Consider the following 17,376-nt stretch of genomic DNA (forward strand, 5'->3'; position numbering starts at 1 on the left):
GCGATCGTATCACTGAGTAGTGCCAGGCTATCAGGCATCTTCCTGCCAGGTACAGGACAGGTATGATCCGGGTGGATCAGCAGCTCCAGAGCAGAGCCGGTTGGGAGGACCTCAGACAGAATCTTGTAGTCAACATTTAGCATGGAAACGGGTGCCTAATTTCTGATTTCTTCCCTCTCGCCCTTCCGCTTGTAGATGAGGATGATGATGCCTTTCCTCATGGACTCTGACATGTTGCCTGTCAGAAGCATACCCCCGGACACTTCCACTTCTTTGAAACTGGAAATAATCTACCACCTGGCATACCCACCTTGGATGGTCTCATAAAATGAGAACAATCAGTTCTTCTTCCCCTGTTTAAAAAAGCATTTTATCTGGGGATATCGCTCAGTGGTGGAGCGCAAGGTCCTGTGTTCAATCCCCAGCATCTCCAAAAAAAGTTTCAACAGAATTACGCACGGAAAGGCGAATCGCGCTTTCTGAGCGCAGCGAGTTCCAACTTCTGAGGCTCCACAAGCATTAAATTGCCCCGGAGCAGGACTTCATCTCACGGTCTCCTCAGCAGCTCAGCTCATCGCCGCCGCCGACTGATTGGAATATGTGACGGTGCAATGTCGAGCGAGCAGTCCCAGCTCTTGTTTGACGCTGTGTCATTCATCCATCTCACTTTATGATTCAAAGGTTGGATGTCAACCTCGTCACTGACTATTGGCAATTGTATTTTTTTTTCGCTGACTTTTTTTTTGGAAAGTTCAAAGTAAAGAGGAGCAGAAACCCGGTGAACTGAAGCAAATGTTGAACATTTGGAGCACGTGTGAGGACTGGGCCTCTCGTTGTCCGGGAGAGACAGAGCGGAAAGCCCACTTTTTTATTCTAAAGTTGAAGCGTTTTTTCCTGAGGGGATGCAGCTCAGTGGAAGAGCGCATGCTTTGTATGTAAAATCCCGGGTTCAATCCCCGGCATCTCCAAAAGGACCCTCTTGTCCTCACCTCACCTTCACACACAAGGACAGGAAAGGGTTTCTTCACCTCGAGAAAAACCGAACGCTCTGCACACGATAAAATTCGTTGGAAGCACGCACGCGCCTTTGAAATGGCTCCCATCCCGGGGCTGGAGAGCGGGCCCAGTAATAATAACAGAGAAAATAGGATCACGAGTCGGACATTCGGCCGCTTCGAGCCTGCTCCGCCATTATATATGATCATGGCTGATCCACCATCTCAATACCACATTTCCACTCTCTCTCCATACGCTTTGTTGCCTTCTGTGTGTACAAATCTGTCTTTCTTAAATATATTCAGTGACTTGGCCTCCACAGCCTTCTGTGGGAGAGAATTCCACAGGTTCACCACCCTCTGAGTGAAGAAATAGATTATTCCCAGTTTCACAGATCGGGGAGGAGCAGCGGAAAGGCGTTCAGACCACACAGAGGTGGGAATAGTCTGGATGTTAGGCGGTTCTTATTTTCCCAGAGAGTACTGAGTCTCTGGAATGCATTGTCGGCTGGTGTGGTGGGTGCTGACTCTCTCTTTGCCTTCTGGATGGATCTGGACCGGTTCTTGACTGAGGCAGAGATCGCATCGTATAGAAGTTGAGTGGTTTTACAGTAAACCGACACATGGTCAGTGTGATCCACTGAACTCTACTCGATCGCCCGAAGGAGTCGGGGAGGAATTTCCCAGAAATTCCCCTCCTTATTGGCGCTGGATTTGTTTCTAGTTTGTCGCCGCTCCCAGGCGATTACATGTTTCCGGTGGGAGTGGCGGGTGTTGTCGGTGGGAAGTGTCCAGCCACGATGCTCCAGGCATGTGGGGCAGGATTGATGAACCAACTGGTCTTTTCCTGACCATCATGTCCGTCTGTAACCCCAGATCGTCAAGGTGTTTTCAGTGAAGTGATCTTTAAACACAAAACCACACCTGGGGCAAGTCTTGCATCCGTCTATAGTGAAATTATCCTCAATGCTGTCTGTGTCTCACCTTGCCCTCCTCTGAAGCTCAGGGACTCGAAATATTTTTGCCGGCCTCTGCCACAATGTGCCTGAGGATTTCGAGTCCCGTCCAACCGTAAGCAAAGTGACTGATATCGGGAGCGTTCGAAAAATGTGCCCTGAAATAGTAAGGGTGGTTACAGCACGGTTCAAGGAGTCTCTCCCCACTTTCCCAGCCTTTCTTCCCAACTCCACCTTTCTCATTAGACTAAGTGCCGAGGTCTGGTTTCTTCCGGTCACCCACAGTTGTATCAGGTCCGCAAATTTCATCTTTAATTGTCAGGTTGGAGCAGAAAACTAGATGATTTTAAGCCAAGTATACAAAGTGTCAGCACTCACCACACCAGCCGGCAATGCATTCCAGAGACTCACTATTCTCTGGGAAATGAAGAGCCGCCTAACATCCAGACTATTCTTCCCTCTGTGTGGTCCAAACGCCTGTTCCCTGCTCCTCCCCAATCTTTGAAACTGAAATAATCTATCATCTGGCAGTCCCACCATGGGTGGTCTCATAAAATGAGAACAATAAGTTCTTCATTGCTTTGTTACCTATTTATTTTATCTGGGGATGTAGCTCAGTGGTAGAGCGCATGCTTCGCATGTATGAGGTCCTGTGTTCAATCCCCAGCATCTCCAAAAATATTTTTCATCAAAATTACGCACGGAAAGGCGAATCGCGCTTTCTGAGCGCAGCGAGTTCCAACTTCTGAGGCTCCACAAGCATGAAATTGTCCCGGAGCAGGACTTCATCTCACGGTCCCCTCAGCAGCTCAGCTCACAGCAGCCGCTGGTTGACCGGAATGTGTGACGGTGCAATGCCGAGCGAGCAGTCCCAGCTCTTGTTTGACACTGTGTCATTCATCCGTCTCACTTTATGATTCAGAGGTTGGATGTCAGCCTCGTCACTGACTATTGGCAATTGTATTTTTTTAATTTCCGCTGCCTTTTTTCTTGGAAAGTTCAAAGGAAAGAGGAGCAGAAACCCCGTGAACTGAAGCAGAGGTTGAATATTGTGAGCACGTGGTATGACTGAGCATCTCGTTGTCCGGGGAGACGGAGCGCAAATCTCAATTGTTTATTCTAAAGTGAAGCTAGTTTGGCTGTGGGGATGTAGCTCAGTGGTAGAGCGCATGCTTTGCATGTTTGAGGTCCCGGGTTCAATCCCCGGTATCTCCAAACGCTTTATGTTTCGAATTTTGAAAAGACCCTCTTGTCCTCACCTCACCTTCACACACAAGGACAGGAAAGGGTTTCTTTTCCTCGAGAAAAAACGAACGCTCTGCACACGATAAAATTCAATGGAAGCACGCACGCGCCTTTGAAATGGCTCCCATCCCGGGGCTGGAGAGCGGGCCCAGCAATAATAACAGAGAAAATAGGATCACAAGTCGGCCATTGGGCCTCCGAGCCTGCTCCGCCATTATTTCCGATCATGGCTGATCCTCCATCTCAATGCCATATTCCCGCTCTCTCTCCATACGCTTTGATGCCTTCTGTGTGTAGAAATCTCTCTTTCTTAAATATATTCAGTGACTTGGCCTCCACAGCCTTCTGTGGTCGAGAATTCCACAGGTTCACCACCCTCTGAGTGAAGAAATAGATTATTCCCAGTTTCACAGATCGGGGAGGAGCAGCGGACAGGCGTTCAGACCACACAGAGGTGGGAATAGTCTGGATGTTAGGCGGTTCTTATTTTCCCAGAGAGTACTGAGTCTCTGGAATGCATTGCCGGCTGGTGTGGTGGGTGCTGACTCTCTCTTTGCCTTCTGGATGGATCTGGACCGGTTCTTGACTGAGGCAGAGATCGCATCATATAGAAGGTGAGTGGTTTTACAGTTAACCTACACATGGTCAGTGTGATCCACTGAACTCGATTCGATCGCCCGAAGGAGTCGGGGAGGAATTTCCCAGAATTTCCCCTCCTTATTGGCGCTGGATTTGTTTCTAGTTTGTCGCCGCTCCCAGGAGATTACATGTTTCCGGTGGGTGGGGCGGGTGGTGTCGGTAGGAAGTGTCCGGTCACGATGCTCCAGGCATCTGGGGCAGGATTGATGAACCGACTGGTCTTTTCCTGACCATCATGTCCGTCTGTAAGCCCAGATCGTCAAGGTGTTTTCAGTGAAGTGATCTTGAAATTCAAAACCACACCTGGGGCATGTCTTGCATCCGTCGATAGTGAAATTATACTCAATGCTGTCTGTGTCTCACCTTACCCTCCTCTGAAGCTCAGGGACTCGAAATATTCTAGCCGGCCTCTGCCACAATGTGCCTGAGGATTTCTCGTCCCGTCCAACCGTAAGCAAAGTGACTGATAACGGGAGCGTTCGAAAAATGTGCCCTGAAATAGTAAGGGTGGTCACAGCACGGTTCAAGGAGTCTCTCCCCACTTTCCCATCCTTTCTTCTCAACTCCCCCTTAAGTTCTTCATTGCTTTGATACCTATTTAGTTTATCTGGGGATGTAGCTCAGTGGTAGAGCGCATGCTTCGCATGTATGAGGTCCTGGGTTCAATCCCCGGCATCTCCAAAAATATTTTTCATCAAAATTACGCACGGAAAGACGAATCGCGCTTTCTGAGCGCAGCGAGTTCCAACTTCTGAGGCTCCACAAGTATGAAATTGTCCCGGAGCAGGACTCCATCTCACGGTCCCCTCAGCAGCTCAGCTCACAGCAGCCGCTGGTTGACCGGAATGTGTGACGGTGCAATGTCGAGCGAGCAGTCCCACCTCTTGTTTGACGCTGTGTCATTCATCCATCTCACTTTATGATTCAGAGGTTGGATGTCAGCCTCGTCACTGACGATTGGCAATTGCATTTTTTTTATTTCCGCTGACATTTGTTGGGGAAGTTCAAAGTAAAGAGGAGCAGAAACCCCGTGAACTGAAGCAGAGGTTGAACATTGTGAGCACGTGTGACGACTGGGCATCGCGTTTTCCGGAGAGACAGAGCGGAAAGCCCACTTTTTATTCTAAATTTGAAGCGGTTTTGCTGAGGGGATATAGCTCAGTGGTAGAGCGCATGCTTTGCATGTGTGAGGTCCCGGGTTCAATCCCCGATACCTCCAAACGCTTTTTGTTTCGAATTTTGAAAAGACCCTCTTGTCCTCACCTCACCTTCACACACAAGGACAGGAAAGGGTTTCTTCACCTCGAGAAATACCGAACGCTCTGCACCCGATAAAATTCAATGGAAGCACGCACGCGCCTTTGAAATGGCTCCCATCCCGGGGCTGGAGAGCGGGCCCAGTGATAATAACAGAGAAATTTGTCAGACAGAACAGAACGGACGCTTGCAAAGAAGCACACCGACAACTGGACAACCAGGAACACGACAGACAGTTCCCCACAGACCCGACCAAAGAACACACCCATCAGCTCAACAAACTGATCAAGACCTTCGATCCAGACCTTCAAAGCATCCGACGCACTCTCATCCCACGTAATCCCCGCGTGGGAGACTTCTACTGCCTCCCAAAGATACACAAAGCCAACACACCCGGACGTCCTATCGTATCAGGCAACTGAACCCTGTGTGAGAACCTCTCTGGATACATCGAGGGCATCCTGAAACCCATCGTGCAGGGAACCCCCAGCTTCTGTCGCGACACTGCAGACTTTCTACAAAAACTCAGCACCCACGGACCTGTTGAACCAGGAACACTTCTCACCACGATGGACGTCTCGGCACTCTACACCAGTATCCCCCACGATGACGGCATCGCTGCGACAGCATCAATACTCAACACCAACAACAGCCAATCTCCGGACGCCATCCTACAACTCATCCGCTTCATCCTCGATCACAATGTCTTCACCTTCACTAACCAGTTCTTTACCCAAACACACGGAACAGCCATGTGGACCAAATTCGCACCCTAATACGCCAACATTTTCATGCACAAGTTCGAGCAGGACTTCTTCACTGCACAAGACCTCCAACCAACACTGTACACCAGATACATCGATGACATTTTCTTTCTATGGACCCACGGCGAGGAATCACTGAAGAGACGACAAGATAACATCAACAAGTTCCATCCCACCATCAAGCTCACCATGGACTACTCCTCAGAATCAGTGTCTTTCTTGGACACACGAATCTCCATCAAAGACGGGCACCTCAGCACCTCACTCTACCGTAAGCCCACGGACAACCCCACGATGCTCCACTTTTCCAGCTTCCACCCGAACCACGTCAAAGAGGCCATCCCCTATGGACAGGCCCTGCGAATACACAGGGTCTGCTCAGACGAGGAGGAACGCGATAGACACCTACAGACGCTGAAAGACGCCCTAGTAAGAACAGGATATGACGCTCGACTCATCGATCGACAGTTCCGACGGGCCACAGCGAAAAATCGCGTAAACCTCCTCAGAAGACTAACACGGGACGCAACCAACAGAGTACCCTTTGTCGTCCAGTACTTCCCCGGAGCGGAGAAACTACGCCATGTTCTCCGCAGCCTTCAACATGTCATCAATGATGACGAACACCTCGCTATGGCCATCCCCACACCTCCACTACTCGCCTTTAAACAGCCACCCAACCTCAAACAGACCATCGTTCGCAGCAAACTACCCAGCTTTCAAGAGAACAGCGTCCACGATACCACACAACCCTGCCACGGTAACCTCTGCAAGACATGCCAGATCATCGACACAGATACCACCATCACACGAGAGGACACCACCCACCAGGTGCATGGTTCATACTCCTGTGACTCGGTCAACGTTGTCTACCTCATACGTTGCAGGAAAGAATGCCCCAGCGCATGGTACATTGGCAAGACCATGCAGACGCTGTGACAACGGATGAACGGACACCGCGCATCATTCGCCAAACAGGAGGGTTCTCCCCCTGTCGGGGAACACTTCAGCAGTCATGGACATTCAGCCACCGACCTTCGGGTAAGCGTACTCCAAGGCGGCCTTCGAGACACACGACAACGCAAAATCGTCGAGCAGAAATTGATAGCCAAGTTCCGCACCCATGAGGACGGCCTCAACCGGGATCTTGGGTTCATGTCACACTATACGTTACCCCACCAGCAAACAAATGTTATCTGTTTTTAATATAACGGGTCATTTACTGTCTTCCTTCTCTCTCTCTCTCTTTTTTTGGGGGGGTTTGTGTATTCGCTGGCCTTTTAGGTGACACCTTTCTGTCTGCTCACTGTGATTGCCTTGGCAACTGGCAGTAATCACCTGGCATTGTTCTGTGATTTTCAAATGCGAAGTATTCGAAAATTTCATTTCCACACCGTTCACCTGAGGAAGGAGGAACCCTCCGAAATCTTGTGGAATTTAAAATAAATGTGTTGGACTATAACTTGGTGTTGTAAAATTGTTTACAATTGTCAACCCCAGTCCATCACCGGCATCTCCATATCATAAGTGTAAAAGGACTGAGTGCCTCACTTTCCTAAGGCCACCCGAGGATTTACTGTGCTGAAAAGCATTTCCTCTTTTAAGCATAGGAGATACCTGAAGTCTGCGGACCTGATACTAGTATTTTAATTCCAGCTTTTATTTAATTAATTCAATTTTTAATCAATTGAAATTGAATTCCGCAGCTGCCGTGGCGGGATTATTAGTCCGGGCCTCTGGATTACGAGTCCAGTAAACTAACCACTATTCTACTGTACCCGCTGGGTAAAAAGAAGAAACCAGGTCTCGTCACTCAGAGAAATGAGAAAGGGAGCGTTGCGAAGAAAGTCTGGGAGAGAGGTGAGTCTCCTCGGGCTGTGCCGACCAGCATTTTTGTTTCAGGTCGCTGTTCTTCCAAATGCTCGCTGGACATTGCACCGTCACACATTCCGATCAGTCGGCGGCTGCTGTGAACTGAGCTGCTGAGGAGACCGTGAGATGAAATCCTGCTCAGGGACAATTTGATGCTTGCGGATCCTCAGAGGTTGGAATTCGCGGCACATCGAAATCAAGATTCGCCTTTCTGTGGGTAATTCTGGTGAAAAAAATAGCTTTGGAGATGCTGGTGATTGAAACCAAAACCTCACACATGCAAAGCACGGGCTCTACCACTGAGCTTACATCCGCAGATAGGTGCAAATTACAACGAAGAGCTGATCTCCTTCATTTTATGAGGCCACATAAGGATTTTTTTCGGGCTTCAATTCATCTGCTTTTCTGCTCCAACCAGACAATTAAACATGAAGTTTGCGGACCTGATATAATTGTTGGTAAACGGAAGAAACCAGGCCTCAGCACTCAGAGCAATGAGAATGGGGGCGTTGAGAAGAAAGGCTGAAAGAGGGGGAGAGACTCTTTGGATGTGCTGTCACCATCCTCCCGATTTCAGGGCACATTTTTCGAACGCTCCCGTTATCAGTCACTTTGCTTACGGTTGGACGGGACTAGAAATCCTCAGACACATTGTGGCAGAGGCCGGCAAGAATATTTCGAGTCCCTGAGCTTCAGAGGAGGGTAAGGTGAGGCACAGACAGCATTGAGGATAATTTCACTATAGACGGATGCAGGACTTGCCCCAGGTGTGGTTTTGTGTTTAACGATCACTTCACTGAAAACACCTTGACGGTCTGGGGCTACAGACGGACATGATGGTCAGGAAAAGACCAGTTGGTTCATCAATCCTGCCCCACGTGCCTGGAGCATCGTGACTGGACACTTCCTACCGACACCACCCGCCCCTCCCACCGGAAACATGTAATCTCCTGGGAGCGGCGACAAACTAGAAACAAATCCAGCGCCAATGAGGAGGGGAAATTCTGGGAAATTCCTCCCCGAATCTCTCAGGCGATCGAATCGAGTTCAGTGGATCACACTGACCATGTGTAGTTTAACTGTAAAACCACTCACCTTCTATGTGATGCGATCTCTGCACCAGTCAAGAACTGGTCCAGATCCATCCAGAAGGCAAAGAGAGAGTCAGCACCCACCACACCAGCCGGCAATGCATTCCAGAGACTCAGTACTCTCTGGGAAAAGAAGAACCGCCGAACATCCAGACTATTCCTACCTCTGTGTAGTCTGAACGCCTGTCCGCTGCTCCTCCCCGATCTGTGAAACTGGAAATAATCTATTTCTTCACTCAGAGGGTGGTGAACCTGTGGAATTCTCCACCACAGAAGGCTGTGAAGGCCAAGTCACTGAATATATTTAAGAAAGAGAGATTTATACACACAGAAGGCATCAACGGGTATGGGGAGGGAGGGAGAATATGGTATTGAGATAGAGGATCAGCCATGATCATAAAAAATGGCGGAGCAGGCTCGAAGGGCCGAATGGCCGACTCGTGATCCTATTTTCTCTGTTATTATTACTGGGCCCGCTCTCCAGCCCCGGGATGGGAGCCATTTCAAAGGCGCGTGTGTGTTGCCATTGAATTTTATCGTGTGCAGAGCGTTCGGTTTTTCTCGAGGTGAAGAAACCCTTTCCTGTCCTTGTGTGTGAAGGTGAGGTGAGGACACGAGGGTCTTTTCAAAATTCGAAACATAAAGCGTTTGGAGATGCCGGGGATTGAACCCGAGACCTCATACATGCAAAGCATGCGCTCTTCCACTGAGCTACATCCCCACGCAAAAAAGCCCTCCACTTTCGAATAAAAAGTGGACTTTCCGCTCTGTCTCTCCCGGACAACGCGATGCCCAGTCGTTCCACGTGCTCACAATGTTCAACCTCTGCTTCAGTTCACGGGGTTTCTCCTCCTCTTTACTTCGAACTTTCCAAAAAAAAAGTCAGCGGAAATAAAAAAATACAATTGCCAATAGTCAGTGACGAGGCTGACATCCAACCTCTGAATCATAAAGTGAGATGGATGAATGACACAGCGTCAAACAAGAGCTGGGACTGCTCGCTCGACATTGCACCGTCACACATTCCTGTCATGTCGGCGGCTGCTGTGAGCTGAGCTGCTGAGGGGAAAGTGAAATGAAGTCCTGCTCCGAGACAATTTAATGCTTGCGGATCCTCAGAGTTTGGAATTCGCGGCACATCGAAATCAAGATTCGCCTTTCTGTGGGTAATTCTGGTGAAAAAAATAGCTTTGGAGATGCTGGTGATTGAAACCAAAACCTCACACATGCAAAGCACGGGCTCTACCACTGAGCTTACATCCGCAGATAGGTGCAAATTACAACGAAGAGCTGATCTCCTTCATTTTATGAGGCCACATAAGGATTTTTTTCGGGCTTCAATTCATCTGCTTTTCTGCTCCAACCAGACAATTAAACATGAAGTTTGCGGACCTGATATAATTGTTGGTAAACGGAAGAAACCAGACCTCAGCACTCAGAGCAATGAGAATGGGGGCGTTGAGAAGAAAGGCTGGGAGAGGGGGAGAGACTCTTTGGATGTGCTGTCACCATCCTCCCGATTTCATGCACATTTTTCGAACGCTCCCGTTATCAGTCACTTTGCTTACGGTTGGACGGGACTAGAAATCCTCAGACACATTGTGGCAGAGGCCGGCAAGAATATTTCGAGTCCCTGAGCTTCAGAGGAGGGTAAGGTGAGGCACGGACAGCATTGAGGATAATTTCACTGGAGACGGATGCAGGACTTGCCCCAGGTGTGGTTTTGTGTTTAACGATCACTTCACTGAAAACACCTTGACGGTCTGGGGCTACAGACGGACTTGATGGTCAGGAACAGACCAGTTGGTTCATCAATCCTGCCCCGCATGCCTGGAGCATCGTGACCGGACACTTCCTACCGACACCACCCGCCCCTCCCACCGGAAACATGTAATCTCCTGGGAGCGGCGACAAACTAGAAACAAATCCAGCGCCAATAAGGAGGGGAAATTCTGGGAAATTCCTCCCCGAATCTCTCAGGCGATCGAATCGAGTTCAGTGGATCACACTGACCATGTGTAGTTTAACTGTAAAACCACTCACCTTCTATGTGATGCGATCTCTGCACCAGTCAAGAACTGGTCCAGATCCATCCAGAAGGCAAAGAGAGAGTCAGCACCCACCACACCAGCCGGCAATGCATTCCAGAGACTCAGTACTCTCTGGGAAAAGAAGAACCGCCCAACATCCAGACTATTCCTACCTCTGTGTAGTCTGAACGCCTGTCCGCTGCTCCTCCCCGATCTGTGAAAGTGGGAATAATCTATTTCTTCACTCAGAGGGTGGTGAACCTGTGGAATTCTCGACCACAGAAGGCTGTGGAGGCCAAGTCACTGAATATATTTAAGAAAGAGATTTCTACACACAGAAGGCATCAAGTGGTATGGGGAGCGAGCGGGAATATGGTATTGAGATGGAGGATCAGCCATGATCATATATAATGGCGGAGCAGGCTCGAAGGGCCGAATGGTCATCCTATTTTCTCTGTTATTATTCCTGGGCATGCTCTCCAGCCCCGGGATGGGAGCCATTTCAAAGGCGCGTGCGTGTTTCCATTGAATTTTATCGTGTGTTGAGCGTTCGGTTTTTCTCGAGGTGAAGAAATCCTTTCCTGTCCTTGTGTGAAGGTGAGGTGAGGACAAGAGGGTCTTTTCAAAATTCGAAATATAAAGCGTTTGGAGATACCGGGGATTGAACCCGGGACCTCATACATGCAAAGCATGCGCTCTCCCACTGAGCTACATCCCCACGCAAAAAAGCCCTCCACTTTCGAATAAAAAGTGGACTTTCCGCTCTGTCTCTCCCGGACAACGCGATGCCCAGTCGTTCCACGTGCTCACAATGTTCAACCTCTGCTTCAGTTCACGGGGTTTCTCCTCCTCTTTACTTCGAACTTTCCAAAAAAAAAGTCAGCGGAAATAAAAAAATACAATTGCCAATAGTCAGTGACGAGGCTGACATCCAACCTCTGAATCATAAAGTGAGATGGATGAATGACACAACGTCAAACAAGAGCTGGGACTGCTCGCTCGACATTGCACCGTCACACATTCCAGTCATGTCGGCGGCTGCTGTGAGCTGAGCTGCTGAGGGGACCGTGAGATGAAGTCCTGCTCCGAGACAATTTAATGCTTGTGGAGCCTCAGAAGTTGGAACTCGCTGCGCTCAGAAAGCGCGATACGCCTTACCGTGCGGACTTCTGATGAAAAATGTTGCTGGAGATGCTGGGGATTAAACCCACTTTCTCATACATGCAGAAGCATACGCTCCACCACTGAGCAACATCCCCAAATGAAAATTCAGTATAACCAGGGAAAGAAGAGCTGATTGTTCTCATTTTATGAGACCACCCAAGGTGGGTCTGCCACGTGAGAAGAAAGGCTGGGAGAGGGGGAGAGTCTCCTTTGGCTGTGCTGTCACCATCCTCCCGATTTCAGGGCACATTTTTCGAACGCTCCCGTTATCAGTCACTTTGCTTACGGTTGGACGGGACTAGAAATCCTCAGACACATTGTGGTAGAGGCCGGCAAGAATATTTCGAGTCCCCGAGCTTCAGAGGAGGGTAAGGTGAGGCACAGACAGCATTGAGTATAATTTCACTACAGACGGATGCAGGACTTGCACCAGGTGTGGTTTCGTGTTTAACGATCACTTCACTGAAAACACCTTGACGATCTGGGGCTACAGACGGACATGATGGTCAGGAAAAGACCAGTTGGTTCATCAATCCTGCCCCACATGCCTGGAGCATCGTGACCAGACACTTCCCACCGACAACACCCGCCCCACCCACCGGAAACATGAAATCTCCTGGGCGCGGCGACAAACTAGAAACAAATCCAGCGCCAATAAGGAGGGGAAATTCTGGGAAATTCCTCCCCGACTCCCTCAGGCGATCGAATCGAGTTCAGTGGATCACACTGACCATGTGTAGGTTAACTGTAAAACCACTCACCTTCTATATGATGCGATCTCTGCCTCAGTCAAGAACTGGTCCAGATCCATCCAGAAGGCAAAGAGAGAGTCAGCACCCACCACACCAGCCGGCAATGCATTCCAGAGACTCAGTGCTCTCTGGGAAATGAAGAACCGCCTCACATCCAGACTATTCCTACCTCTGTGTAGTCTGAACGCCTGTCCGCTGCTCCTCCCCGATCTGTGAAACTGGGAATAATCTATTTCTTCACTCAGAGGGTGGTGAACCTGTGGAATTCTCGACCGCAGAAGGCTGTGGAGGCCAAGTCACTGAATATATTTAAGAACGACAGATTTCCACACACAGAAGGCATCAAAGAGTATGGAGAGAGAGCGGGAATGTGGTATTGAGAAAGAGGATCAGCCATGATCATATATCACGGCGGAGCAGGCTCGGAGGGCCCAATGGCCGACTCGTGATCCTATTTTCTCTGTTCTTATCACTGGGCCCGCTCTCCAGCCCCGGAATGGGAGCCATTTCAAAGGCGCGTGCGTGCTTCCATTGAATTTTACCGTGTGCAGAGCGTTCGGTTTTTCTCGAGGTGAAGAAACCCTTTCCTGTCCTTGTGTGTGAAGGTGAGGTGAGGACAAGAGGGTCTTTTCAAAATTCGAAACATAAAGCGTTTGGAGATACCGGGGATTAAACCCGGGACCTCATACATGCAAAGCATGCGCTCTACCACTGAGCTACATCCCCACGGGCACAAGCCCTCCACTTTAGAGTAAAAGTGGGCTTTCCGCTCTGTCTCTCCCGGACAATGCGATGCCCAGTCGTTCCACGTGCTCACCATGTTCAACCTCTGCTTCAGTTCACGGGGTTTCTGCTCCTCTTTACTTTGAACCTTCCAAAAAAAAAGTCAGCGGAATTTTAAAAAATACAATTGCCACTACTCAGTGACGAGGCTGACATCCAACCTCTGAATCATAAAGTGAGATGGATGAATAACACAGTGTCAAACAAGAGCTGGGACTGCTCGCTCGACATTGCACCGTCACACATTCCGGTCAGTCGGCGGCTGCTGTGAGCTGAGCTGCTGAGGGGACCGTGAGATGAATTCCTGCGACGGGACAATTGTGGAGCCTCAGAAGTTGGAACTTGCTGCGCTCAGAAAGCGCGATTCGCCTTTCCGTGCGTAATTCTGATGAAAAAAGATTTTTTGGAGATGCTGGGGATTGAACCCAGGACCTCATACATGCGAAGCATGCGCTCTACCACTGAGCTACATCCCCATATGCACTAAATAGCTAACCAAGGAAAGAAGAACTGACCGTTCTCATTTTCTGAGCCCGTCCAAGGTGGATCTGCCACGTGATAGATTATTTGCAGTTTCAAAGATTGGGGCGGAGCACGGGACAGGCGTTTAGACGACACAGAGGTAAGAATAGGCTGGATGTTAGTCGGATCTTCATTTCCCAGAGAGTAGTGAGTCTCTGGAATGCATCAGCTCTTCTTTCCCTGGTTAGACTCGTTTCTTGTGTGGGGATGTAGCTCAGTGGTAGAGCGCATGCTTCGCATGTCTGAGGTCCTGGGTTCAATCCCCAGCATCTCCAAAAATATTTTTCATCAGAATTACGCACGGAAAGGCGAATCGCGCTTTCGAAGCGCAGCGAGTTCCAACTTTTGAGGCTCCACAAGCATTAAATTATCCCGGAGCAGGACTTTATCTCACGGTCCCCTCAGCAGCTCAGCTCATAGCAGCCGCCGACTGACTGGAATGTGTGACGGTGCAATGTCGAGCGAGCATTCCCAGCTCTTGTTTGACGCTGTGTCATTCATCCATCTCACTTTATGAATCAGAATTTGAATGTGAACCTCGTCACTGAGTAGTGGCAATTATATATATTTTTTATTTCCGCTGACATTGTTTTTGGAAAGTTCAAAGTTAAGAGGAGCAGAAACCCCGTGAACTGAAGCAGAGGTTGAACATTGTGAGCACGTGTGACGACTGGGCATCGCGTTGTCCGGGAGAGACAGAGCGGGAAGCCCACTTTTGTTATTCTAAATTTGAAGCAGTTGTGGGTAGGGGATGTAGCTCAGTGGAAGAGCGCATGCTTTGCATGTATGAGGTCCCGGGTTCAATCCCCAGCATCTCCAAACGCTTTATGTTTCGAATTTTGAAAAGACCCTCTTGTCCTCACCTCACCTTCACACACAAGGACAGGAAAGGGTTTCTTCACCTCGAGAAAAACCGAACGCTCTGCACACGATAAAATTCAATGGAAGCACGCACGCGCCTTTGAAATGGTTCCCATCCCGGGGCTGGAGAGCGAGCCCAGAAATAATAACAGAGAAAATAGCATCACGAGTCGGCCATTGGGCCCTTCGAGCCTGCTCCGCCATTATATATGATCATGGCTGATCCTCTATCTCAATACCACATTTCCGCTCTCTCTCCATACGCTTTGTTGCCTTCTGTGTGTATAAATCTGTCTTTCTTAAATATATTCAGTGACTTGGCCTCCACAGTATCCTATGGTGGAGAATTCGACACGTTCACCACCCTCTGAGTGAAGAAATAGATTATTCCCAGTTTCACAGATCGGGGAGGAGCAGCGGACAGGCGTTCAGACTGCACAGAGGTAGGAATAGTCTGGATGTTCGGCGGTTCTTCTTTTCCCAGAGAGTACTGAGTCTCTGGAATGCATTGCAGGCTGGCGTGGTGGGTGTTGACTCTCTCTTTGCCTTCTGGATGGATCTTGACCAGTTCTTGACTGAGGCAGAGATCGCATCATATAGAAGGTGAGTGGTTTTACAGTTAACCTACACATGGTCAGTGTGATCCACTGAACTCGATTCGATCGCCGGAGGGATTCGGGGAGGAATTTTCCAGAATTTCCCCTCCTTATTGGCGCTGGATTTGTTTCTGGTTTGTCGCCGCTCCCAGGATATTACATGTTTCCGGTGGGAGGGGCGGGTGGTGTCGGTAGGAAGTGTCCAGTCACGATGCTCCAGGCATGTGGGGCAGGATTGATGAACCAACTGGTCTTTTCCTGACCATCATGTCCGTCTGTAACCTCAGCTGGTCAAGGTGTTTTCAGTGAAGTGATATTTAAACACAAAACCACACCAGGGGCAAGTGCTGCATCCGTCTATAGTGAAATTATACTCAATGCTGTCTGTGTCTCACCTTACCCTCCTCTGAAGCTCGGGGACTCGACGTATTCTTGCCGAACTCTGCTACAATGTGCCTGAGGATTTCTAGTCCCGTCCAACCGTAAGCAAAGTGACTGATAACGGGAGCGTTCGAAAAATGTGCCCTGAAATCGGAATGATGGTGACAGCACAGCCAAAGGAGACTCTCCCCCTCTCCCAGCCTTTCTTCTCAACGCCCCCTTTCTCATTGCTCTGAGTGCCGAGGTCTGGTTTCTTCCGTTCACCCACAATTATATCAGGTCCGCAAACTTCATGTTTAATTGTCTGTTTGGAGCAGAAAAGGAGATGAATTGAAGCCCAAAAAAAAATCTTTTGTGGTCACATAAAATGAAGGAGATCAGCTCTTCGTTGGAATGTGCTCTTATCTGGGGATGTAGCTCAGTGGTAGAGCGCGTGCTTTGCATGTATGAGGTCCTGGGTTCAATCCCCAGCATCTCCAAAGCTATTTTCTCACCAGAATTACCCACAGAAAGGCGAATCTTGATTTCGGTGTGCCGCGAATTCCAACCTCTGAGGCTCCACAAGCATCACATTGCCCCTGAGCAGGATTTCATCTCACGGTCTGCTCAGCAGCTCAGCTCAAAACAGCCACCGACTGATCGGAATGTGTGAGGGTGCAATGTCCAGCGAGCAGTTCGAAGAACGGCGACCTGAAACAGAAATGCTGGTCGGCACAGCCCGAGGAGACTCACCTCTCTCCCAGACTTTCTTCGCAACGCTCCCTTTCTCATTTCTCTGAGTGACGAGACCTGGTTTCTTCTGTTCACCCAGCGGGTTCGGTGGTATAATTAGGTTACTGGACTGGTAATCCCGAGACCTGATCGAATAATCCAGCTTCATGAATTCAAATCCCGCCACGGCAACGAGGGAATTCAATTTCAACTAATTAAAAATTGAATTAATTGAATACAATCTGGAATTAAAATACTAGTATCAGGTCCGCATACCTCAAGTATCTGAAAAGAGGAAATGCTTTTCAGCAGATTAAGTCCTCGGGTTTCTTTAGGAAAGTGAGGCACTCAGTCATTTTACACTTGGTTCGAGATCGTTATTATCTGGTGATGGAGCTCAGTGATAGACCGCATGCTTCGCGTGTGTGAGGTCTCAGGTTCGATGCCCAAACAATTTACCTTTTGAATTCTGGTCAGTCGGCGGCTGTTATGAGCTGAGCTGCTGAGGGGACCATGAGATGAAGTCCTGCTTCGGGACAATTGAATGTTTGTCTCAGAAGTTGGAACTCGCTTCCCTCTGAAAGCACGATTCGTCTTTCTGTTGGACATTCTGGTGAAAATAAATGGTGGAGGTGTTAGATATTGAACCCAGAAATTTATACACGCAAAGCAGGCGCTATACCACTGAGCTGCAACCCCGAATCCAATAGACCTATAACCAAGGGTAGAAGAACTGGGTGTTCACTGTCTTAAGACC

The 17,376-nt window shown here is 49.1% G+C and overlaps 1 protein-coding gene and 11 non-coding genes across 17 annotated transcripts in view; 7 read left to right on the forward strand and 5 right to left on the reverse strand.

Moving 5' to 3' along the window:
- Positions 1–17,376, reverse strand: part of LOC137318393 (zinc finger protein 3-like) — a 626,361-nt gene that overhangs the window by 31,132 nt on the left and 577,853 nt on the right. The window lies entirely within an intron of this gene.
- trnaa-cgc (transfer RNA alanine (anticodon CGC)) lies at positions 2,555–2,626 on the forward strand. The gene has a single exon. It is a non-coding gene; the product is annotated as a tRNA-Ala (tRNA).
- Positions 3,095–3,166, forward strand: trnaa-ugc (transfer RNA alanine (anticodon UGC)). The gene has a single exon. It is a non-coding gene; the product is annotated as a tRNA-Ala (tRNA).
- On the forward strand, positions 4,445–4,516 carry trnaa-cgc (transfer RNA alanine (anticodon CGC)). Its single transcript has one exon. It is a non-coding gene; the product is annotated as a tRNA-Ala (tRNA).
- On the forward strand, positions 4,983–5,054 carry trnaa-ugc (transfer RNA alanine (anticodon UGC)). The gene has a single exon. It is a non-coding gene; the product is annotated as a tRNA-Ala (tRNA).
- trnaa-ugc (transfer RNA alanine (anticodon UGC)) lies at positions 9,469–9,540 on the reverse strand. Its single transcript has one exon. It is a non-coding gene; the product is annotated as a tRNA-Ala (tRNA).
- trnaa-ugc (transfer RNA alanine (anticodon UGC)) lies at positions 11,496–11,567 on the reverse strand. The gene has a single exon. It is a non-coding gene; the product is annotated as a tRNA-Ala (tRNA).
- Positions 13,420–13,491, reverse strand: trnaa-ugc (transfer RNA alanine (anticodon UGC)). The gene has a single exon. It is a non-coding gene; the product is annotated as a tRNA-Ala (tRNA).
- trnaa-cgc (transfer RNA alanine (anticodon CGC)) lies at positions 13,953–14,024 on the reverse strand. Its single transcript has one exon. It is a non-coding gene; the product is annotated as a tRNA-Ala (tRNA).
- On the forward strand, positions 14,274–14,345 carry trnaa-cgc (transfer RNA alanine (anticodon CGC)). The gene has a single exon. It is a non-coding gene; the product is annotated as a tRNA-Ala (tRNA).
- On the forward strand, positions 14,818–14,889 carry trnaa-ugc (transfer RNA alanine (anticodon UGC)). The gene has a single exon. It is a non-coding gene; the product is annotated as a tRNA-Ala (tRNA).
- On the forward strand, positions 16,316–16,387 carry trnaa-ugc (transfer RNA alanine (anticodon UGC)). The gene has a single exon. It is a non-coding gene; the product is annotated as a tRNA-Ala (tRNA).

Source organism: Heptranchias perlo, unplaced genomic scaffold (genome assembly GCF_035084215.1).
Source record: "Heptranchias perlo isolate sHepPer1 unplaced genomic scaffold, sHepPer1.hap1 HAP1_SCAFFOLD_70, whole genome shotgun sequence".
In the NCBI taxonomy this organism is placed as follows: Eukaryota; Metazoa; Chordata; class Chondrichthyes; order Hexanchiformes; family Hexanchidae; genus Heptranchias; species Heptranchias perlo.